The following is a 25,439-nucleotide window of genomic DNA, read 5'->3' as shown; positions in this document are numbered from 1 at the left end:
GTGCTACCATAAAAGTAAAGGGGGCAATTACCAGGGCTCCAGAGCCTATAGGGGCCCCCAAGGTGTCTCCTCCCTTAACTATTGCTCCCTAGGGCCTTTGCAGAGTCTCTGGAATAGTAGTGTCTCACCTGTGCTGGTGGGCAGGTGAGATGCTACACTGCCAAAGGGCACAGTAGGGAAATTTGGCTGCTACAATGGGCCCCTAATGCTGCTTTTTGGTTGGGGGTGTCTGTTGGAGGGCCCCTGGGTTAATTTTGCCCTGGGGCCCCACTGTTACTAGAACCGGCCCTGCCATGACCCTCCTACCTCACCAGGGTAAACAAAAACAATAATAGTTTTTTGTAGTAATGTGACTTGTGACTTGTTACTGACATTTGTTGAGAGTAGGGCTGGGAAGGGGTTGTCCTCAGGGCCGGATTACCAACCAGGCAACAAAAGCAGTCGCTTGGGGCCCCATTCAGACTCAAAGGGGCCCCATCAGCACATAAACCAGCCCTCGCCATCCTGTTAGCGGTGGCTGGATGGTATAATGGTTAAAGGGACTCTGAGCAGTGCAGTAACTATGGAAAGATGCATATCATTTTAAAGCTCTCTTTCTCCTCTTCCCAATGATATATAAACCGCCGCCCTATGCTTTTTAGTTTTCGCTATTTTTGCGATTGAAATCGCGGCCACGGCAATTTCGATCGCGAAAACTAAAAGGCGTAGGGTGGCAGTTTATCTATCATTGGAAAGAGGAGAAAGAGAGCTTCAAAATGATATGCATCTTTCCATAGTTACATTGTATTACACAGGACGACTTTTCTCCAAAGTCAGCAGCTCAATTCAGCACAATGCAATGAAATATAAGGAACCCAGGGGGATATAATTACAAACATCATGCTGGTAGGTGTGAGGATGTAATTAATTAGTTGTGGGTATGCTTAAAGGCATACCCACAGGCACTGCTCGGAGTCCCTTTAAGGGCTCTGCCTCTGACACAGGACACCAGGGTTCGAATCTCGGCTCTGCCTGTTCAGTAAGTCAGTAGGAGACCTTAGGCAAGTCTCTCTAACACTGCTACTGCCTATAGGGCGCGTCCTAGTGGCTGCAGCTCTGGCGCTTTGAGTCCCCCAGGAGAAAAGCGCAATATAAATATTATTTGTCTTGTCTTGTCAAATGATGCCGTGCGCTGCTGATTGTCTTCAGAGCCAGGCTCCCCTCCTAGGTCCCCCTCATGCTACTGTGCGCTCTGCTGCTGCCCACTCCTCCCTCCCTTCCCACAGAGAACCACAGCTGCAGCAAGAATGATAGCAGCAGTGGTGGGGGTGGTTATGTAATTCTGTCTGGGGAACGGCTTCTGGTTTGGCGGTGTCCAGAGCTTTCTGCTATTGCCAGGCTGTTGATGCAGGAGGAAAGTGCTGCTGCTGTGATATCTGTTGCCCTCTTCACAGGGGTTCCCCAGCCCCTTAGTGCAAATGTCCCAGCCATTCATCTCTCACTCTGCATTTTGCCGCTGCTATTCCCTGCATTGTGCACCCCCACAGGGGAAAGCAGGCTGTTGCCCATAGCAACCAGTAGCTCGGCTGCCCGGTGTGTGGGGCATATTGCTGTGCAGCTGCATCTTCTGATTCTATTACGACATGATGGGGGGCCCAAATCAGTTACTTTGCTTAGGGCCCCATTTAACCTTAATCCGGCTCTGGTTATCCTGGACCCATTTTCTGTAGGTAGAGAGAGGAGTTAGGGATAGTTATACTGGCCACACTTTCCTATGGATGGGGAGGGGTGTGGTTCTGGCCATGCTTGCTGGGTGGGAAAGTAGGGAGTGGTAGCCCATGGAAAACACTTGTTACTGATGGGAGGGGGAGGGGGGAGGGGAGGAGTTGTGCCTATGTGTGCTGTGGCAGGGTGAGGGAGAAGAGCAGAAGGGAGAGGTACAGGCACTAGTCTGGTCTATATTTACAAAGTCTTGCTCCACTCTTAAGGCCAGATTTATCATAGCATTACCAACAGTTTTTTCTTCTAAAACTATTCTAACCAGCAGAAAAACTGTTCTGCTTGATAGTAAGAAACTTCTTAAATTCTACTTAAAAGCAGCAGGATAGCATGGATTTCTAGATCTGCACTATATAGGTAGAAAAAAAACAACGTTTTGTAAAAAAAAATACCTTTTAATGGCTAACTAATAGAGTTAAATGATGCAAGCTTTCTGGGATCTAGTCCCCTTCTTCAGGCATATTTTCAGATGTTAGCTGAAGTAAAACACTGATGCAGATAAGCTTGCATCATTTAACTCTATTAGTTAGCCATTAAAAGGTATTTTTTTTACAAAACGTTGTTTTTTTCTACCTATATAATTTGTTTGGCTAACACGGTACAGAAACATTTTTGCTACTATAGAGCTGCACTACAGTTAAGAAAAGTGCAAATCCATCCCTAAACTGCTGCAGATTAAGAAGTGCTTCATAGCAGTTCTCCAGATAGTGCAGCCGTGCAGGCTAGATGTGATCTGTGTAGAGCTCCTCCCCCCTCACTCAGAGCCTGCTGAAAGCAGGTGTGTTGGTTACCTCAGCAACAGTAATTTCCCTCACACACTGCTCTGCCTGAGAGACCTTCCTAACGCCTCCTATTCCTAACATTTTAAGAAGGAATCTGCACTATTTAGGGATTTCTTAGGATGTCTGAGACAGTACTGCACTGATTTCTAAAAACCTACTAATATTTTGTCTAAGACACTCTCGATAAATGTCCCACTTAGTTTGGAGCTTGGTGTCACTCCCTCTGCTGGTGACACCTGGTGGGGTCCGCACTCCGCACCTACCGCACCCCTCTAGTGACCCAATACCTTAGTATTAGGTAGCCAGAAGTACCCTTAGTATTAAGTAGCTACAGGTGCCCCCAAGTATTAGGTAGCCAGAGGAACCTCAGTATTGCGTAGCTAGAGGTGCCCATGACTGAAGGGAGATCTGGTCAGTGGAATGCAGAGAGCAGGGTGAGTAACCTCTCATTTACACTCTGCTCAGGACTCTGCATAGGGAAGGAGGGAGGGAGGCACTAGGGGAGCAGAGTAAACCGCCCCTCCGTCATCAGGCGCCTATAGACACGTGCCTACAGTGCCTTATGGTAAATCCGGTCCTGGCTGAGAGATCCTGTCTCTAGATAGAGGGGAATATGCTGGCACAGAAAAAACAGGTGTCAAAGTATTATTTCTTCAGATAGATAGATACTGTATAGATAGATAGATACTGTAGATAGATAGATAGATACAGGACCGCAATCAGAAATTTTGGGGCCCCTCACACATCATCAGGCCTGGGCCCCCCTCCCTGGGCCCACCCACTGGTTGCTGTGCCAGCCCACTAGCCCCCCCACCCCCGTGTCCGTGTGTATCCGTGCGCGAAATGTGTGCATGGCTCCGACACTGAAGAAAGCGACATGCACAGCGTGATGGTGCAAAAAGTGGGCGTCACCATGACATGTTGTGGGTGGGTACAAGCGAAATACAGGTAGTCCCCGGCTGACTACAAATGAGATAGGGACTTGTAGGTCTGTTCTTATCCTTTATCGGTTCTCTTTTTTTCCCCTCTTTTTTTCCTGTGCCTCTTTTGTCTCACCTCAGTTTGTGCCTCTTTTGTGTCCCTCTGTGCGACCTCATGTTCCTGTCTCATCTCTTTTCTCCCTGTGCCTCTTTTATCCCCCTGTGTTACCTCTTGTCCCCTTCTGTCTCAGCTCATCCCCCTGCCCTAGCCAGGTATAGGTACCCCCAGTATAGGTATCCAGGCATAGGTGCCCCCAGTATAGGAAGCCAGGTATAGGTGCCCCCAGTAAAGGTAGCCAAGTATAGGTGCCCCCAGTATAAGTATCCAGGCATAGGTGCCCCCAGTATAGGTATCCAGGCATAGGTGCCCCCAGTATAGGAAGCCAGGTATAGGTGCCCCCAGTAAAGGTAGCCAAGTATAGGTGCCCCCATTATAAGTATCCAGGCATAGGTGCCCCCAGTATAGGTATCCAGGCATAGGTGCCCCCAGTATAGGTATCCAGGCATAGATGCCCCCAGTATAAGTAGCCAGCTATAGGTGGTGCCCTAGTATAGGAAGGCTGGTGTAGATGTCCCCAGTATTGGTAGCCTGGTATAACTGGTGCCCCAGTATAGGCCAGTAAGATACAGGTGCCCCCAGTAAAGGTATTCAACTATAGGTGGTGCCCCGGTATAGGTAGCCAGGTATAGTTGCCCCCAGTATAGGTAGCCTGGTATGGGTGGTGCACCAGTATAGGTTAGCCAGGTACAGGTGCCCCCAGTATAGGTAGCAAGCTATAGGTGCCCCAGTATAAGTAGCCAAGTATAGGTGGTGCTCCAGTATAGGTAGCCAGGTACAGGTGGTGCCCTCAGTATAGGTAGGCAAGTATAGGTGGTGCCCCAGTATAAGTAGCCAAGTATAGGTGGTGCCCCAGTATAAGTAGCCAAGTATAGGTGGTGCTCCAGTATAGGTAGCCAGGTACAGGTGGTGCCCTCAGTATAGGTAGGCAAGTATAGGTGGTGCCCCAGTATAAGTAGCCAGGTATAGGTGATGCCCCACTATAGAAAGTCCGCTGTAGCGTGCTCACTCATCTGCTCCCCACGACAGTGCTGATGTCACTCTTCTCTCAGGGCTGGAACGCGGTGTGCTGGTTAGTGAGCCACAGGCCCGCAGCCAGCACATGCTGCCCTTCCAGCGCTTTTGGGGGGGCCCTGGGCCCCTCACTGCAGTGTCAGTTGTCCCCCCCAATGGCTGCCCTAGATAGATAGATAGATAGATAGATAGATAGATAGATAGATAGATAGATACTATATAGATAAACAGATAGATAGATATATAGATACTGTAGATTGATAGAGAGATAAATAGACACACACATACATTATTACCATTTGATGCTCTGCAGATTTGATCACGTTGATTGAATTTGATGGGAATTGATTCCATTAAAATGTCCAATTGATCGAGATTCGATCGAACAGGACAGATTCTAGGTAAAGTGGTGGTAGATCGATGGCCTATACCGTTGCACTGCATCAGACAGTACAATGCTGCGGTCCAACTCATATTTAATAGATTCCAAAATCGATGTGCAGTGTGTGGTAGGTAATGATTGATCATTCTGGAACATCGGGTGTAAATATGTGTATGGCCAGCTTTACATACTGTAGAAAGATAGGAGATCAGATGGTGTGTAAGTGAATACATATATGTGGGACAGATGATGGATGGACAGCTTAATAGATAAAATCAATTGATTTATGAATGGATGGATACATGTTAGATAGATAGACAGATAGATAGATAGATAGTAGATGGATACATATAGAAATAACCTCCTGGGTGTTTTGATTCCGTGCGGCGCACGGCCGCGGGAGGCTTTTTTTTACCTAATATTTTTTTTCATGTAGCTAGTCTATCGCTAGCTACATGATTCCCCCCTCTCTGCTCTCTCCCTGCCACCCTTCCGATCGTCGCCGGCGTGAATACCTATCAGGAAATCCCGTTCTGAACGGGATTTCCTGCAGGGCTTCCCCCGTCGCCATGGTGACGATCGATCAGACTGACGTCATCGACGTCGTGACGTCACAGGGAGTCCCAATCCACCCCATAGCGCAGCCTGGCGGTGATTTGCCAGTATGCGCAAGGGGGTCTGTGGGGAGCAGAGGCGTAGTTAGGGCTTTCAGCGCCCGGGGACAAAGACTATTAACGCGCCCCCTAGGGTGAAGGCGCGCCAAAAAGGGGCGTGACCATATAATAAATATGGGCGTGGTTATGGGTGGAGCCAAATGTACAGGAAGTTAGCAGGCTCACGCTCACCCACCCTCCCTCAGTATGTACCTTCCAGCATGTTCCAAGACAAATTCAGCAATCATGAGCGCCCCCCCCCCCCCAATCAAGACAAATTCAGCAATCATGAGGCCCCCAACATGACCAACTCAGCAATCATGAGGCCCCCAACAAGACAAATTCAGCGATCTTGAGGCCCCCAACAAATCATGAGGCTCCCAACAAGACAAATTCAGCGATCTTGAGGCCCCCAACAAGACAAATTCAGCTATCTTGAGGTCCCCAACAAATCATGAGGCCCCCAACAAGACAAATTCAGTAACCATGAGGCCCCCAACAAGACAAATTCAGCAGTCATGAGGCACATAAATAGACAGCATTTAACATAAATAGGCAGAATGCCCCCTTAATATGGTAGACACCTCTCACCTGGCAGCAGTTCCCCAAAATACACTCAATCCGACAGCAGTGGTTCCCCAAAAATAGGTAGCCCCAGGTCTATAGGTGTCCCCAGAATAGGTGGCCAGCAGTATAGATGTCCCCAGAACAGGTAGCCAGGGGTAGAGATGTCCACAGAACAGGTAGCCAGGGGTATATGTGCCCAGTATATGTAACCAGGTGTATATGTGTCCAGTATGTGTAGTCAGGGGGTATATGTGCCCAGTATATGTAGGCAGGGGGTATATGTCCCCAGTATATATAGTCAGGGATATATGTGCCCAGTATATGTAGCCAGGGGTATATGTGCCCAGTATATGTAGCCAGGGGTATATGTACCCAGTATATGTAGCCAGGGGTATATGTGCCCAGTATATGTAGCCAGGGGTATATGTGCCCAGTATATGTAGCCAGAGGTATATGTGCCCAGTATATGTAGTCGGGGATATATGTGCCCAGTATATGTAGTCAGGGGTATATGTCCCCAGTATATGTAGCCAGGGGTATATGTGCCCAGTATATGTAGTCAGGGGGTATATGTGGCCAGTATATGTAGTCAGGGAGTATATGTGCCCAGTATATGTAGTCAGGGGGTATATGTGCCCAGTATATGTAGTCAGGGGGTATATGTGCCCAGTATATGTAGCCAGAGGTATATGTGCCCAGTATATGTAGGCAGGGGGTATATGTCCCCTGTATATGTAGCCAGGGGTATATGTGCCCAGTATATGTAGCCAGAGGTATATGTGCCCAGTATATGTAGGCAGGGGGTATATGTCCCCAGTATATGTAGCCAGGGGTATATGTCCCCAGTATATGTAGCCAGGGGTATATGTGCCCAGTATATGTAGCCAGGGATATATGTGCCCAGTATATGTAGTCAGGGGTATATGTGCCCAGTATATGTAGCCAGGGGTATATGTGCCCAGTATATGTAGTCAGGGATATATGTCCCCAGTATATGTAGTCAGGGGGTATATGTGCCCAGTATATGTAGCCAGGGGTATATGTGCCCAGTATATGTAGTCAGGGATATATGTCCCCAGTATATGTAGTCATTAGGTATATGTCCCCAGTATATGTAGCCAGGGGTATATGTGCCCAGTATATGTAGCCAGGGGTATATGTGCCCAGTATATGTAGTCAGGGATATATGTCCCCAGTATATGTAGTCAGGGGGTATATGTGCCCAGTGCAGCTCAGCTGGGCACCCTCGGGGACCTAGCGCCCGGGGGCACCTGTCCTACCCCGACCCCCCCTAGCTCCGCATCTGGGGAGGGGCCCTCTTTTGCGGCGGGTAGCGGAGGATCAGCAGCGAGCGGCAACGATCGGGTAAGACACACAGCTAGCAAAGTGCTAGCTGCTGGTATAAAAAAAATGTAAATCGGTCCACCAGAGCCTGAGCAATCCACAGCGGCGTTACTGGACGAGCTGAGCCCGTCCGTAACGCCCAGGTGGTGTTAATAGAAGGGGTGGATTGAAGCAGGAAAAATGGGTGCATGTGGCAAGTGGACTAAATGGGTGCCACCTTAGGTGGCAATACAAAATAGCGGTCTTTGGGTGCCAGAGCGGAAATTACAGCACCCTCTATATATCATATACAGGCAAACAGAGGCACCAAAAGGATACAAGTCAATAAAAAGTTTAAAAGTCGGAGGAGGCTGAGGTGGATTTCCCTTCTCCAAGTAGACACAACAAACTGTTGATAGAGTTCAACCAAATATTTATTTATTCACATACTTCAGAAAGTGGAACGCGTTTCGCAGGTGTATCCCACTTCCTCAGGCTATGAACGGAGCATAAAACTCATGCAGGTCTAGTACAAAGCAAAGCGTCTCTGTACTATGCTCTGTTCATAGCCTGAGGAAGCGGGATATGCCTGTGAAACGCGTTGCACTTTCTGGAGTATGTGAATAAATATTTGGTTGAACTCTATCAACAGTTTGTTGTGTCTACTTGGAGAAGGGAAATCCACCTCGGCCTCCCCCGACTTTTAAACTTTTTATTGACTTTTATCCTTTTGGCGCCTCTGTTTGCCTGTATATGTTCTAAGTCCACCCTTGGTGGAGGGGTGTTGCCCACTTTTTTCCAATCTACAGAGAGCGACTTTTTTAATCCTGAGTGGGGACAGGTCTAATTCTCACCACCTGCCTTTACAGTGGTTGCTTGGAAGGTAACCCTGGTTTTTGAGTATTAATATCATATACTTACTTTGTCACACCCATATTACCAGTACATACTACACTATATTGGGCACTCGGGGTCTCTTTCTGTAACCCTGCTATATATCGGCCATCGCAGGCACCCAAATACAGCTATTTTGCATTGGGCATGGGCATAGCTCTCAACAGTCCCTCTTTTGGAGGGACAGTCCCTCTTTGGGAGCCCTTTTCACGTGTCCCTCTTTCAGTACTTTGTCCCTCTTTCTATGTAAATATATATATATATATATCTGTACTAAAAATGTGTTTGAATGACTCTAAACTTTGTTCCCATCCTTTAAATTGATATATTACTCATTTTAAAATGTTAATATGAAAGTAAAATGAACTAGGATAGAAAGGACCAGTGTGGTTTGAATTATAAAACAACATATTTTTCTTATGAAATCTTTATGGTATGAGCGACTAGGGGGTGTGACGGGGGCGTGATCAGGGGTGTGGCAGGGGCGTGGCTTAAATGTCTCTCTTACTCATCTCGAAAAGTTGGGAGGTATGGCATTGGTGCCTGTAGCGGCGCCATTAGTCCACTCGCCGGATGCACCCATTTTTCCTGCTCCACCCCCCAGCTCTCCCCCCCCCCCCCCCCGTACCTCTCTCCCTGTGACGGAGCTACCCCTCCCTTGCAGAGTCCGGTCAGCGCAGCACAGCTGAGGCAGTCGCCTTTATTTGTCCCTGCAGCCAGTCTGCTGGCTCCGCTGTCACTGGAGGCTGACAGACAGGAACAGGGACGGAGAGACAGAGAGGAGGATGAAACACACTAAAGCGGCGTGTCTGCCGCTGCCGACCCTGCCAGAGGGACGGACGGAGGCGGCTTCCTCAGATCTACTGCATGGTGGACAGGCTGCTCCGTCACGGGGTAGAGAGGTACGGGTGAGAGGAGACACCGCACCACCACTTAGAGTAGGGTTACATTTGTGCATAGTAAAATATCGGTATTTAATAACAATATTTTACTAACAGGTTACTGTGCGCCTTTTTTCCAGGCACCTTTTTTTTCTTGTAACCGGGGTGGATATGTAGATGAAAAGATACATAGGGGTCGATTCATTAACCACTTAGGTCTATCTGGATGGATATATCCATCCAGATAGCCTGCCCTGCTGCAGCTGAGCCTGGCGCGCGATTACGCGTGCCCCCGCCACCTTCCGTCAGCCTGGAGATCAATGAATGGGAACATAGTTCCTATTCATTGATCTTTGTATCCGTATGAAAAACCGATGGCGTCTCTGGAAAGCCGAAATTTTTCTAAGTTTCACATCATCCCTTTGATAAAAAACAAAAAAATGACTGTGGCCATATTGTGGCCGAATAGTAAAACTACATCTACATACATTTTTTTTTAATATACACAATCAATTACATTTAAAATGATCTGTTTACCTCCCCACTCCAACCCAAATAAATAGATGTATGGATAGGCAGACAGATAGATGGATAGATAGATAATGGATGGATGGATGAATAAATGCATGTGGGATAGATAGATAGATAGATACATAGATAGATGGATAGACAGTAGATGGTTACATCATAGCTCCCAACTGTCCCTCTTTTGGAGGGACAGTCCCTTTTTGGGAGCCCTGTCCCTTTGTCCCTCTTTCCCCCTCATTTGTCCCGGTTTCAGGACTTTGTCCCTCTTTCTATATAAATATACTAGCTGATTGCCCGGCGTTGCCCGGGTATGTATTTGGCTAGTGTTGGCTCCGCCCACTTTTTCTAACCCTAACACACAATTACTCAATAACCAAGTTTGTGGGCTTTGCGGTCTTTGGAATCAATAATTTGCATTGAAATGAAAAAAATCTGATTGGCTGTTTGTGGCTCCACCCTCTTTTCTGAATTTGAACCCCAGTCACCCAATGACCAACTGTAGCAGGTTTAAGGCCTGTGCCATTAACAGTGCAAGAATGGCAGCAATTAAATATTCCCCTTGAGAAGCAATAGGTGAAGTTTGATTCACTTTTGTAGGCTCCACCCACTTTTCTGAATATTTAACCCAGTCACCCAGTGACCAACTGTGCAAAGTTTGAGAACCCTGCCATTAACAGTGTAAGAATGGCTGCAATAGACATTTTCCCAGTGAAATTTGTATTTGTCTCCACCCACTAATGACCTGAAACTGCCCGCCCGTGTATGTATTTGACCGGTTTTGGCTCCGCCCACTTTTACTAACCCTAATGCACAAACACTCAATGACCAAGTTTGTGAGCTTTGGGGTCTTTGGCATCAATAATTTGTATATTCCCATAGAAATTAAACAAATCAGATTGGCTGTTAGCGGCTGCGCCACTCTCCAACATTTGAACCCCAGTCACCCAATGACCAACTATAGCAGGTTTGAGGCATCTGCTACAGCCCCGTTTCTATGGGCGTGCGATACGTGCAATCGCCCGGGGCGCTTTATTGTGCTGCAGGAGGGGGGGGGCGCCGGAGCGGGGGAACGGCCATAATAGTTATAACTCACCTTCTTCATCCGTTCCCCCACAGTTTCAATATCTTTCCTCTCCCGGCGTCTGTCGCCTGGTAACAACACCCCCTGTGATGACGTACCGCATGTCATCACAGGAAGCGCTGTTACTAATTAGATAGATGCCGGGAAAGGAAGGACATTGAAGCAGCGCGGGTTCGGCGGAAGCAGGTGAGTTATTACTATTATGTCCGCTCCCCCCGCTCCTGCGCCCAACTCATGCCGCCCATACCTAACTAACCTAAACTGCGGGATCCTACCTAACACCTATATTGCGGGGCACCTACCTAACTAACCTAAACTGCAGGAACCTACCTAGCTAATCTAAACTGCAGGAACCTACCTATTTAACCTAAACTGCAGGAACCTACCTACCTAACTAACCTATACTGCGGGAACCTACCTAACTAACCTATACTGCGGGAACCTACCTAACTAACCTATACTGCGGGAACCTACCTAACTAACCTATACTGCGGGAACCTACCTAGCCAAGCTATACGCCGGGAACCTACCTAACTATCCTATACTGCCGGAACCTACCTATATAACCCATACTGGGGCAACCTACCTATCGAACCCATACTGGGGGAACCTACCTATCAAACCTATACTGCGGGAACCTACCTATCTAAACTATACTGCGGGAACCTACCTATCGAACCTATACTGCGGGAACCTACCTATCGAACCTATACTGCGGGCACCTACCTATCTAAACTATACTGGGAGCACCTACCTATCTAACCCACACTGGTGGCAACTATACAGGCTACCCTATACTGGAGGCACCTACGTAGCTAACCTGTACAACCTGTACTGTGGGCACCTATGCCTGGCTCCATGGGGGGGGATTTTCCCTTTGAAAATCAACAGGTGAATTTTGATTGGCTATTATAGGCTCCACCCACTTCCCTGAATATTAATCTCAGTCACCCAGTGACCATCTTGGCAAAGTTTGAGATCCCTGCCATTAACAGTGAAGAAGGGCTGCAGTTTACATTTTCCCAGTGAAATTTGTTTTTGGCTCTGCCCACTTTTTGTAAACTGGACACACAGTCACTCAATGACCATGTTTGTGAGCTTTGGGTCCTTGGCATCAATAATTTGTATTTTCCCAGTGAAATGAAACACATCTGATTGGCTGTTTGTGGCTCTATCCCAGGCATGGGCAAACTTGGCCCTCCAGCTGTTAAGGAACTACAAATCCCACAATGCATTTGCCTTTATGAGCCATGACTGTGGCTGTCAGACTCCTGCAATGCATTGTGGGACTTGTAGTTCCTCAACAGCTGGAGGGCCAAGTTTGCCCATGCCTGCTCTATCCCCTTTTCTGAATTTGAACCCCAGTGACCCAATGACCAACTGTATCAGGTTTGAGGATTGTGCCATTAATAGTGCAAGAATGGCAGCAATTTTAATATTCCCTTTGAAAATCAACAGGTGAATTTTGATTGGCTTTTTGTAGGCTCCACCCACTTTTCTGTATAATAATCTGTGCCATTAACAGTGCAAGAATGGCAGCAATGTAAATATTCCCCTTGAAAATCAAAAGATGAATTTTGATTGGCTGCTGTACACTCCACTCACTTTCCTGAATATTAATCCTAGTCACCCAGTGGCCAACTGTGTCAAGTTTGAGAACCCTGCCAACAACAGAATGGCTGAAATCAATCTAACAAATCTGATTGGCTGTTTGTGGCTCCACCGCCTTTAGTGAATTTGGTCCCCAGTCACCCAATTACTGACTATATCAGGTTTGAGGCCTCTGCCATTAACAGTGTAAGAATGGTAGCAATGTAAATATTCCCCATGAAAATCAATAGGTGAATTTTGATTGGCTGTTGTAGGCTCCACCCACATTTCTGAATAATAATCCCAGGCACTCAGTGGCCAATTGTGTCAAGTTTGGGAACCCTGCCATGTAAAAAATTAAGTTTCTTGCACCGCCCACTTTTTGTAACCTTGACATATAGTCACTAAATTACCAAGTTTATCAGCTTTGGGGTCCTTGGTATCAATACTTTGTATATCTGATTGGCTGTTTGTAGCTCCGCCCCTTTCTGAATTTGAACCCCAGTCTCCCAGTGACCAGCTGTACCAGGTTTGAGGCATCTGCTATTAACAGTATAAGAATGGTTGCAGTTTAAATATTCCCTTTTAAAATCAAAAGTTGAATTTTGATTGGCTGTTGTAGGCTCCACCCACTTTCCAAAATCTTAATCTCATTCACCCAATGACCAACTGTGCAAAGTTTGACAACCCTGCCATTAACAGTGTAAGAATGGCTGCAGTTTATATTTTCCCTGTAAAATTTGTTTTTGGCTCCACCCACTTTGTGTAACCTTGTCACACAGTCACTCAATGACCAATTTTGTGAGCTTTCAGGTTCCTGGCATCAAAAATGTGTGAATGGAAGCAGTTTATCCAGCAAAGAAATCTGATTGGCTGTTTGTGGCCCCGCCCCTTTAGTGAATTTGGACCCCAGTCACCCAATGACTGACTGCAGCAAGTCTGAAGCCTCTGTCATAAACAGTGTAAGAATGGCAGCAGTTTAAATATTCCCTTTTAAATGCAATAGGTGAATTTTGATTGGCTGTTGTAGGCTCCACCCACTTTCCAAAATCGTAATCTCATTCACCCAGTGACCAAGTGTGGCAAGTTTGAGAACCCTGCGATTAACAGTGTAAGAATGGCTGCAGTTTACATTTTCCCATTTAAAATGAATGGCTGAATTTTGATTGGCTGTTTTATGCTCCGCCCGCTTTTCCTGGATTTGTAACCTCAGTCACCAAGTGACCAACTGTGCCAAGTGTGGGGACTCTGGCTTGATTACTGTGAGAATGGCAGCCTTTTACATTTTTTCCATTGACTTGAATAGGTGAAATCTGATTTGCTGTTTGTAGCTCCGCCCAGGTGTGCAGGGGGGACGCGAGACCCCCAGAACATATCATCCCAGGTAGTAAGGGATCTGCATACCAAGTTTCGTTCAAATCGGTCAAGGGGTTTTCGAGTGATCGCGGCACATACACACACACACACACACACACACACACACACACACATACACACACACACACATACATACATACATCCGATTTTATATATTTCCATACTAAAAAATGTGTATGATGGACTCTAAACTTTATTCCCATCCTTTAATTGATATATTACTCATTTTAAAATGTTAATATGAAGGAAAATGAACCAGGATAGAAAGGAGCAGTGTGGTCTGAACTATAAAACAACCTATTTTTCTTATTATCCCCCTTGCCGTTATGATCCTTTCCAGATTTTAGGGTCTAAAAGAGGTGCAATTTTTTTCCACTCTTTCAGATCCTAAAACCTGAAAAAAATCTTTCTGGCAGGGAGATCTGCAGCAGAATAAAAATATTTACCTTCCTGGGCTCCAGTGCAGCAGTTTTCAATTTGTCCACTAATATGCATATAAACAAACCTCTATATTTCTCTAATATAGAGAAGTTTGTTTTAAATATTAGCCCCGCCCCCTATGACGTCACGCCGCCACCGCCACTCTGATTGGCCGCCGGGTCCCCGGAAGAATAGTCTATTCTTCCGGGGACATGGGGATCCCGGCGGCCAGGGAAAGACCCCACTCTGCCGGAGAGAGAGGCTGGAGTCCCGCTGCGCAGTGCGATCGCGTGCGGGACTCCACAACTACAAGTACAGCGCTGCACTCCCTACCCCGACCTGAGCTCGGGATTACCGATAGCAGCTGCTTTTTTCTACCCCGAGCTCAGGTCGGGAATACCGCCAGGGAGGTTAAATCTTTATGGTATGCGCGACTAGAGGCGTGGTGGGGGCGTGATCAGGGGTGTGGCAGGGGTGTGGCTTAAGTGTCCCTTTTTCTCATCTCAAAAAGTTGGGAGGTATGGTTACATATAGATGTAATCGAAGGGATAGATATATAGATAGATAGATAAATAGATAGATATAGATGTAATAGAAGGGATGGATGATTGGCAGGGGTGTTGCTAGGATCCTAAAGGGGCCCATACACTGTTCGATTTGAGCCATAGATCGATCGATCGATTCTATAGAATCGATCGATCATAAATCGATTCTATCAAATTCCCCATTTGACCGATTTGTAGCCGATTTTGATCGATTTGATCTGACAGGATTGGAAAATCTAGGTCGATCAGCAGATCGATGACCCATAGAGTTGCATTAGATCTAATGGTCATTCTGAAATCTATTGGAAATCTGTTCCTAGTGTGTGGCACCCATCAGATAGACTCCTGTCAGACTGGACTTGACAGGCATCTGCCAGAAATATATCTGATGGTCAAATCTTCTGCAAATCTATAAGTGTATGGCCACCTGGGGCACTTTTGGGCACCCCAGCTGAAAATGGGTGTGACCATGCACCAGAATGTGGGTGTGGTCATGGGTAGAGCCACATTTACATGAACTGAACAGTGGTCTAAGTAAACCTGCCCAGCAACATGTTGGATAAAGACTCCCTCTCCATTAATACGAAAAAAAAAATGCAGCATATCACATAATAAATAGGCACTTACACATAACTAGGCACAGTTACCTGGCTTCTGCGCTGGCTGGTCTGGCTTTCTGATGGGTGGGCTGGCCTGGTGCCAGTCCTCCCCCTCCCATAGCATTCCCTGACCTTCTAGCGGCCCCCTTCCATGATCCCATGAGCTTCCCATTGATGCACCACAATTCCCAGCATGTCCCCATAGAAGAACCACAGCTCCCAGCATGCCCCCATAAAGGCACCATAGCACCCAATATGCCACATAGAGGACCTACAGCATCCAGCATACACAATACACAAAGCTGATTTTTTTCAATAAACACAATTTAGGATCCTATCTGAGACCTTTTTAAAACGTAACTTTTACTTTATTGCAATAAAATATTTTTATTATTTTTCATATTTTTTGCTCAATAAACATGTCAGGCTGCTGACATTGCTAGAGAGCACAGCTCTCAACTTTTGTTATTTTTCTTGATATTTATCTATATTTTGCTGCGTTCTTTTTCTACTATGCATTTAGCACCCTAAGCACTTTATAGTTTGCCCTGACGACGGCTCCATTTTTAGGGAGCTGAAACATGTCGGTTTTGGTGGGGGGTTCTCTTTATTCTATTTAGAAGTAACTCAGCAATGTATTTAATCATGGTGTAGGGTAGTAACCTCAGATGATCTCAAGCTTCCAGTAAAATTGGTCTTCTGTGGTAATACACACTAAACAACCCAACCATGTTTATTGAGCAAAAAATATGAAAAATAATAAAAAACATTTTATTGTAATGAAGTAAAAGTTACGTTTTAAAAAGGTCTCAGATAGGATCCTAAATTGTGTTCATAGCATTCAGCATACTTCAGATTTATGCACCACAGCTCCCAGCATGCCCGCCATTGAGATACCACAGCTGACTCTGCCTGGGGGACATCCAGGGCACCCCAGAATAGATCCAGGGCACGTGCCACTGATCTTTGGGTCTAGCAACGCTTGGTTGGCTGGATGCAGTAGATGTAATGGAAGGGATGGATGGATAGATGGTTGGCTGGCTGGATGCAGTAGATGTAATAGAAGGAATGGATGGATAGAGGGTTGGCTGGCTGGATGCAGTAGATGTAATAGAAGGGATGGATGGATAGAGGGTTGGCTGGCTGGCTGGATGCAGTAGATGTAATAGAAGGGATGGATGGATAGATGGTTGGCTGGCTGGATGCAGTAGATGTAATAGAAGGGATGGATGGATAGAGGGTTGGCTGGCTGGCTGGCTGGATGCAGTAGATGTAATGGAAGGGATGGATGGATAGAGGGTTGGCTGGCTGGACGCAGTAGATGTAATAGAAGGAATGGATGGATAGAGGGTTGGCTGGCTGGCTGGCTGGATGCAGTAGATGTAATAGAAGGGATGGATGGATAGAGGGTTGGCTGGCTGGACACAGTAGATGTAATAGAAGGGATGGATGGATAGAGGGTTGGTTGGCTGGCTGGATGCAGTAGATGTAATAGAAGGGATGGATGGATAGAGGGTTGGTTGGCTGGCTGGATGCAGTAGATGTAATAGAAGGGATGGATGGATAGAGGGTTGGCTGGCTGGATGCAGTAGATGTAATAGAAGGAATGGATGGATAGAGGGTTGGCTGGCTGGCTGGATGCAGTAGATGTAATGGAAGGGATGGATGGATAGAGGGTTGGCTGGCTGGACGCAGTAGATGTAATGGAAGGAATGGATGGATAGAGGGTTGGCTGGCTGGCTGGATGCAGTAGATGTAATAGAAGGGATGGATGGATAGAGGGTTGGCTGGCTGGACACAGTAGATGTAATAGAAGGGATGGATGGATAGAGGGTTGGTTGGCTGGCTGGACACAGTAGATGTAATGGAAGGGATGGATGGATAGAGGGTTGGCTGGCTGGATGCAGTAGATGTAATAGAAGGGATGGATGGATAGATGGTTGGCTGGCTGGATGCAGTAGATGTAATAGAAGGGATGGATGGATAGATGGTTGGCTGGCTGGATGCAGTAGATGTAATAGAAGGGATGGATGGATAGATGGTTGGCTGGCTGGATGCAGTAGATGTAATCGAAGGGATGGATGGATAGATGGTTGGCTGGCTGGATGCAGTAGATGTAATAGAAGGGATGGATGGATAGATGGTTGGCTGGCTAGATGCAGTAGATGTAATAGAAGGGATGGATGGATCGATGGTTGGCTGGCTGGATGCAGTAGATGTAATGGAAGGGATGGATGGATAGAGGGTTGGCTGGCTGGATGCAGTAGATGTAATGGAAGGGATGGATGGATAGAGGGTTGGCTGGCTGGACACAGTAGATGTAATGGAAGGGATGGATGGATAGATGGTTGGCTGGCTAGATGCAGTAGATGTAATGGAAGGGATGGATGGATAGAGGGTTGGCTGGCTGGACACAGTAGATGTAATGGAAGGGATGGATGGATAGAGGGTTGGCTGGCTGGATGCAGTAGATGTAATGGAAGGGATGGATGGATAGAGGGTTGGCTGGCTGGACACAGTAGATGTAATGGAAGGGATGGATGGATAGATGGTTGGACACAGTAGATGTAATGGAAGGGATGGATGGATAGAGGGTTGGCTGGCTGGCTGCAGTAGATGTAATAGAAGGGATGGATGGATCGATGGTTGGCTGGCTGGATGCAGTAGATGTAATGGAAGGGATGGATGGATAGAGGGTTGGCTGGCTGGATGCAGTAGATGTAATGGAAGGGATGGATGGATGGATAGAGGGTTGGCTGGCTGGACACAGTAGATGTAATGGAAGGGATGGATGGATAGAGGGTTGGCTGGCTGGATGCAGTAGATGTAATGGAAGGGATGGATGGATAGAGGGTTGGATGTTTGGACACAGTAGATGTAATAGAAGGGATGGATGGATAGAGGGTTGGCTGGCTGGACACAGTAGATGTAATAGAAGGGATGGATGGATGGATAGAGGGTTGGCTGGCTGGACACAGTAGATGTAATAGAAGGGATGGATGGATAGATGGTTAGCTGGCTGGATGCAGTAGATGTAATGGAAGGGATGGATAGAGGGTTGGCTGGCTGGATGCAGTAGATGTAATAGAAGGGATGGATGGATAGAGGGTTGGCTGGCTGGATGCAGTAGATGTAATAGAAGGGATGGATGGAGAGAGGGTTGGCTGGCTGGGTACAGTAGATGTAATGGAAGGGATGGATGGATAGAGGGTTGGCTGGCTGGCTGGATGCAGTAGATGTAATGGACAGGATGGATGGATAGAGGGTTGGCTGGCTGGATGCAGTAGTCACACATAGGCATTGCTTGTCCTCCTGTCACGTCACAGCTCCAGTGGAGCGCGGCGCAGGGTTGGCGGCGGTTGTTGGAAATCAGTGGAGTGTGACAGATGTATAGACACGCGCAGGACCTGCTCGCGCTCTCTCGTAATATCTCTGCCAATTAGTCTCCATTTATCCTCCCCTCTAACCCCCTGTGCCATCTCGGTAAATCTCTCCGAATCTCCTGGCAGCTCCCTGTTTGCCTTTCCTCCCTCCCTCCTCACACTGCTCTCCACCTGTTCCCCCGGCCAGCTGTGCAGCACATGCAGCATCTGGATCACCAGGTACCCCGCGCAGCCGCCAGGGAGAAAGCAGGCCTGCATCTTCAGCTGGTGCCGCCGCCCCCTCCTCTGCAGACACCATCCCAGCTCATCAAACGTGGAGAGAGAGAGATGACAGCAGGTCTCCCCGGAGGCCTCAATCCTTCATCTAAACATCATTTTTGCTGCTCTAGAAATATGGCGCCTGCGTGTGAAGCTTAGCGGAATTCAGCAGCTTAGAAACAAGCCCAGATACTGGCAGAATACAGCTGAAATTGGATTTGCAAAGATACAAATAAAATTGTTATTATTATTAATTTATAAAGTGCCGACATATTCCGTGGCGTTGTACAAAGTAAGAAACAAACATGGGGTACATAATAATACAGTAATACACACCAATAATATTATAATAATAATATGCACCAATATACGAAATACAGAATTGGTAATGACAGTGACAACAGTAACATGATGGATAAAATGTATAATGATTTCTAAGACACAAAAGGGGGAGAGAGCCCTGCCCTTGTGAGCTTACAATCTAAAGCAGGGGTAGGGAACCTATGGCTCGGGAGCCAGATGTGGCTCTTTTGATGGCTGCATCTGACTCACAGTTGATTCACTAAGCTACACTGCTCAAGCAGTGCAGCTTAGTGTGACAGCGCAAGTAACATTTTCAAAGTAGGCACCCTACTGCTGTAGTGTGCGTTACTTACTTACTCGCGCTCCCCCCAAAACTAACGGCAGCACCAATTTTCCCACCCTGGACCTTGTCAGGTTCAGTGGCTTTGTAGGACGAGATCCCCACACTTTGATTGGCCCAATAGGCCGTCTGTCACTTGACAGCAGGCAGCCTATTGGGCCAACCGGCAGCCTATTGGGCCAAAGTGCGGGGATCTTGTCCTACAAAGTGAATCAACCCCCAAGTCAGCTAGCTAATTGTACAAGCTGTTAGTCTGTATTTATCCTGTCTGGCTCCTGGGGAAATTGCTGATGTTGCTGAAACCCAAGAAAAGCGGTAGACATGTCTGACACTTTTGCTGCCCGGCTGATCAACTGTGTACACATTACCATGGCAACAGGGACATGAGCCCTCTTCTGGGCATGTGCACTGTTCCAGTTTAAAACGTATTGTATGGCTCTCATGGAATTACATTTTAAAATATGTGGCGTTTATGGCTCTCTCAGCCAAAAAGGTTCCTGACCCCTGATCTAAAGCAATATGGGGGAAACAAGAGGTGGAGTAGTATACAAGACCTACATAAAAACATACCTGGAGGCCGTGTGTTTTTAGGATATGTAGTAGGAGTGCAAGTTAGCCTTAGATCAAAGGGAGTATGGCCTAAGGTAGAGCGTATGCTTGTCAGAAAAAGTGAAAAAGAGAGTTTTGAGGGAGCGCTTAAAGATATCATAGGTTGGAGAGTAATGGATGAGTTGTGGAAGGGCATTCCAGAGGAGGGGTGAAGCACATGAAAAGTCTTGTATATGTGAATTTGAGGAGGTATTTCTAGATCACCACTTCCTCCCTTAAAAAAACAAAACAAAACTAAAAAATTATTTAAAAAAATGTAATCCAAAACAGATGTATCTGTTGCAATTTCAAAAATGTTAAACTCATTTTGAGAACAAGAAAGTAGGGATGTAACAATCATTTATACAGGGAACCTGAAGTGAGAGGAATACGGAGGCTGCCATCTTCATACCCTTATAAAGAAATGCCAGTTACCTGACTGTCATGCTGAGCTGTAGGCTTAGGCCAGTTGCACACCTAAAATTAGCTGTGCGATACGGCGCATGCACCGCACAAATCAGCCTTCATATGACCCAGCGCCATGGTGCTGCGTCAGGGTCATATGCATAGCCCCTCCCCCGGCTAGTGATGTACTTCCTGCTGGGCATGAAGTACGCCACTGTGATTTCCGCCGGACCGTGCATGTGTGCCACGTCACACTGCGCTCCCATTGTGCACACTGCCTGCATCACCCATTGACTTGCATTACTGCACTATCCATGCATTAGGCACGGATCATGCGGTAACGCGCTGCAGACTTCTGGCGTACAGCAACGCATCCCGCAAACTGTGCAAGCAGGGGGGTAACTAGAAATCACCGGGCCCCCCTGAAAAAATTTGGATGCCCCCCCCCCAAGGGCCGCTCAGGGCCGTTTTGGGGGTCCAGAGGGGTCGCAGCATGAGGAGAGAGCATGGCCGCACATCGGCGAGGATCTCTCACCTCGGGCGGGCTCTGCCTCAGCGCGCTCCCCTCTTGCAATTATCAGTGGCAGCGGGCGGCGGCAGGAACACATACCTCCATCCACCGTGGAGGTCCGATCTCTAAGCGTCTCACGCTACTTCTTGTTTAAACAGGAAGTAGCGTCAGACACTTAGAGAGCGGAACCTCCGACGCGTGGAACGCATGGAGGTATGTGTTCGTGCCCGCTGCCACTGATAATTGCAGGAGGGGAGCACGCAGAGGTGAGAGCCCGAGGTGAGGGAGTGTCCCCCCTCCCTGCCGATGTGCGGCCATGCTCCCTCCTCACGCTGTGACCCCTCCGGCCCCCCAAAACGGTCCTGAACGGCCCTTCCCCCCGGGGGTTCAGGGGCTGCGGCCCCTATTGTTACGCCCCTGTGTGTAAGTCTTGCAGTCCCAGCATCTGATCTGCTGCTCATTCTGGGCCAGTGATAGTGATTTGGCAGAGCATCAGCACAGAAGTCAGGGAACTGGCATCGTTTTTTAGAGAATGAAGATGGCAGCCTCCATATAACTCTCACATCAGGTTCCCTTTAAGAAATTCTGCTTTTCTGAGGCCCTGCAGGGTGACAGAGCTATAGAAGATTTCCTGTTTTGGGTTGAGGTCTTCTTTAATTGGCGCTCTGCATCCTCTTGTCACTTGGCTTGCAGCATCAGGCGCTCAGCAGAGCCGCCGGTCTGTGGTTTGGTGTTGCTCAGAAACAGGATGTTAATGGCTGGGTTTGTGTTTAATATTTCATATGAGAAACGCTCAGCTTCCTCTTCAGATGTGTGCAGACAGCCCCAGGGGAGGCTGATTTATGGTGAATAAAGTTTGTTGAAGAGGCTTTGTATCAGCCTCTCATTCTCTGGCGGGCATTTATGTGCTGTGAATAGGCCTGTGCCAGTCAGAATGATTGAGACTCCTCCTCGATCTCTCATCTGGGTCAGGAATGAACATAGCTCTGCACAAGGGCCCAGCAACTGTGCAGTATCATGGGCCTTCCTGCAGAAGCAGTTATTGTCCCCTTTGCTGCTCTAGTAGGCCCCAAGGCATGGAGAGCTGCTCAACCCCCCCCCCCCCCCCTAATTTTTTATGTGACTGGCCACTGGGGGGCAGAGGCTTCCCAGATGTTCCCACAGCCCACCGTTCCAGCATAGGGTCCCTCAAAAATTAGAGGGCAGCAAGAGATGGCTCCACCCCCCCCCCTCCAAATGTCCCCCTCCTTGCACCACCCTTCTCCCCCTCCATAGATGCACGGCGCCGTTTCATCCACCTCCTCTTAGGCCCGGTTCACACTTGCGGTGGCCCTCCGGAATCGCCGTGCCGGAGCCGCACCGCTTGCAGAACGGACGGAACGGACGCACGGCATAGCAATGAAAGCCTATGCGTCCGTTCACATGCGTCCGTTCTGCCAAACCGGAGCCGGACCGGATCCGGGCCGGATCCGGACTCCGTTCCAACATGCGCTATTTTTTCATCCGGCTCCTCCGGCAGCCGTATCCGGGGCGGAGCCGGACTGCACCATCCGGCCAATACAAACCAATGGGAACCGGAGAGCGCACAACACACTGGCTGAGAAATCCGGATGTTCTACCCCACTTCCTATGGGGATTGTTGCGGCGATATTGGATGGGGACACATTGGCAAGCATTTTGGAGTGGAGCAGCACAGCTGGATCCGGAGATGTTGGCAGCATGTCGGAGGTGGAGGTGAGTGCTAAACAGCAGAGGGCCTGATTCCACAGGTCCCCCTTCTGCTGACCTCCCAGACCCCAACTTTTTTTTTGTTTTTAACGAACTTTTGCCAAACGGATCCGGATCGCATCCTGATGGACACCTGATGCAACCTGACCGGATCCGGATCGGATCCGGATCAGAACCGTACGGTTCCGATCCGGATCCGGTCCGGATCCGGTCAGGTCATCCGGTCCGTTTGGCAAACAACCGCTAATGTGAACCGGGCCTTAGCGTTCCTCCATTCAACCGTCCAGTGTCCTGTATCCATGGCTACAGAAGTGCCTCAGGTAACCTGTTACGTGCTGCCTGGTCACATGAGGTGCCGCTGTAGTCAGAGAGGAAGCAGGACTTCACGTGTGGCTGGTGATCCCATCGCTAATCTGTTGAGAGCGGGTGAGTGATGCGGTGACGGTGCAGCACATACCCGGCATCCTGGGGATCAGATGCTGCGGGCCTTAGAGGAAGCAGCAGACGGCAAAGCCCTGTCTCTATCTATTCGACTCACACTAGTCAAACAGTTTTCTTCTGGCCAAAGCAGGTCCATGCATGGCCAGTAGAACAAAGTGCTTGTGCATGTTGGAAAAAAAAGTGCAGGATTGGCTTTGTGGAACTCATGTTTGACCAGTCCGGCCAAAAAGTGCAGCCTCCTGAAGACGAATTAATTAAGCTAAGGAAATGCACATTGCACCTGTGTAGCTCCACTGAAATAAATAGGGAAGCTGTGCATGTTGGGTGCTTGTTTCCGTTTACAGCCAGAGGTGGCGGTAGTGCAGCATGATGGCTGCCAATCACACTTCTCCCAGTACTGTGCGAGCTGGACTTTGAAAGATAAATGTTCTCTTTTTTTTTTTAATTAAATAAAAGGCTTCTATACCACAGGGGGTTTGTGGCCCACCAGTGTGGGGCTCCACCCCTGAGTAATACTTGTCTACAATGCTATTGGTCAGCACTCTGCAGAAAGGGGTGGGACGATCCTCCCTTTCCGCCTTTGCAGAGCACGCTTGTCCAAAATTATAGACAAGGGGCTCTTCCCATTTCTGGAGCCCAGGAGGGGGAGGGAACGATATTATGGGGTTCACTCATGGCGGCCACTCGAAGTGTTCTTTGTAATAGGAAGGGGAACCCCAGAAATTTGCCTCCTCTCAGTTTAACAGGTAAAGGAGGTCATTTTTGAACCTTTACCTAATGGCCATAAAGAGTTAAAGCCAGGCACGTGCACAGGGGGGTGCTCTGGGTGCCCAGGCACCCCCCTTTCTAAAATCTTCAAAAAAGGCCCCTCTCGCGATGCAAAATAAGCCCCGCCCCCGCCTCGATAAGACCCGCCCACCCGTGGGAAGCTCCACCCCCGCCTGGGACACTTTCCAGTGCAGAGGCCCAGACAGGAATCATAGTGTGGCATACTGACCTCCCCCTCCACCTAGAACCCATACTGACCTCTACCTCCCCCAGCACCCATAGTGACCTCTCCCTCCACCTAGTATCCAGTGACCACTCCCTCCCCTAGCACTCACAGTGACCTCTCCCTCCACCTAGGACCCATACTGACCTTTCCCTACCCAGTACCCACAGTGATATCTCCCTTCATCTAGCACCCACAGTGACCTCTTCCTCCTCCTAGCACCCACAGTGACCTCTCTCTTACCCAGCACCCACATATAATCAGAATCAGATTTCAGAATCAGATTTATTTCGCCAAATACAGCATGAGCTATAGTCGGAATTATTTGTGGTACACATGGCATAGACATACAATAGAAAGACAAGACACACAGCACGGACAAATTAGAACTGCAGCAATGGTATATATGACAGATTAGTGTTCCTTCCTGCCGGGCGGTAGCAGTCCCATGCACTAATAATAATGATGATAATACTAATAGTACTGCTGATGATGATGATGGTGGTGGTGGTGGCCCCCGTACGGACCTTAGGCAGTGTGGACGAGGGCGGGCAGCGGCGAGAACTGAGAGACCCCGCTAGGGCAGTCCCGTAGGCGGGCCTGACGGGGGGAAGTTGGAGTTCAGCAGCCGGACCGCTTGGGGGAAGAATGTGTTCTTACGTCTGGTGGTTTTGCATGGTATAGACCTGTAGCGGCGGCCCAATGGGAGGAGCTTGAAGTAGCGACTGCCTGGGTGGGAGGGGTCACGGGAGATCACAGTGGCCCTCTTTATCATCCTAGCGGAGTGGAGGAGATCAAGTGGTGGGAGAGGAGCCCCGATGATTCTCTCTGCGTCAGTTATGACTCTCTGCAGTTTATGTTTTTCGCTGGCCGTTGCCCCCGCATACCAGACAATGACTGAGGAGCAGAGGATGGATTCTATAGTGGCAGTATAGAAGCTGGTCATCAGTTCTCTGGGCATGCCGAATCTCTTCAGTTGGCGCAGGAAGAACAACCTCTGCTGTGATTTCTTCTGAATTTTGGAGGTGTTCAGCCCCCACTTCAGGTTGTTAGTGAGGG

The 25,439-nt window shown here is 48.2% G+C and overlaps 1 protein-coding gene across 1 annotated transcript in view; it reads left to right on the top strand.

Moving 5' to 3' along the window:
* Positions 1-25,439, top strand: part of PRRT2 (proline rich transmembrane protein 2) — a 60,025-nt gene that overhangs the window by 27,043 nt on the left and 7,543 nt on the right. The window lies entirely within an intron of this gene.

Source organism: Hyperolius riggenbachi, chromosome 7 (genome assembly GCF_040937935.1).
Source record: "Hyperolius riggenbachi isolate aHypRig1 chromosome 7, aHypRig1.pri, whole genome shotgun sequence".
Lineage (NCBI taxonomy): Eukaryota > Metazoa > Chordata > Amphibia > Anura > Hyperoliidae > Hyperolius > Hyperolius riggenbachi.
This window is presented reverse-complemented; position numbering and strand designations above follow the sequence as displayed.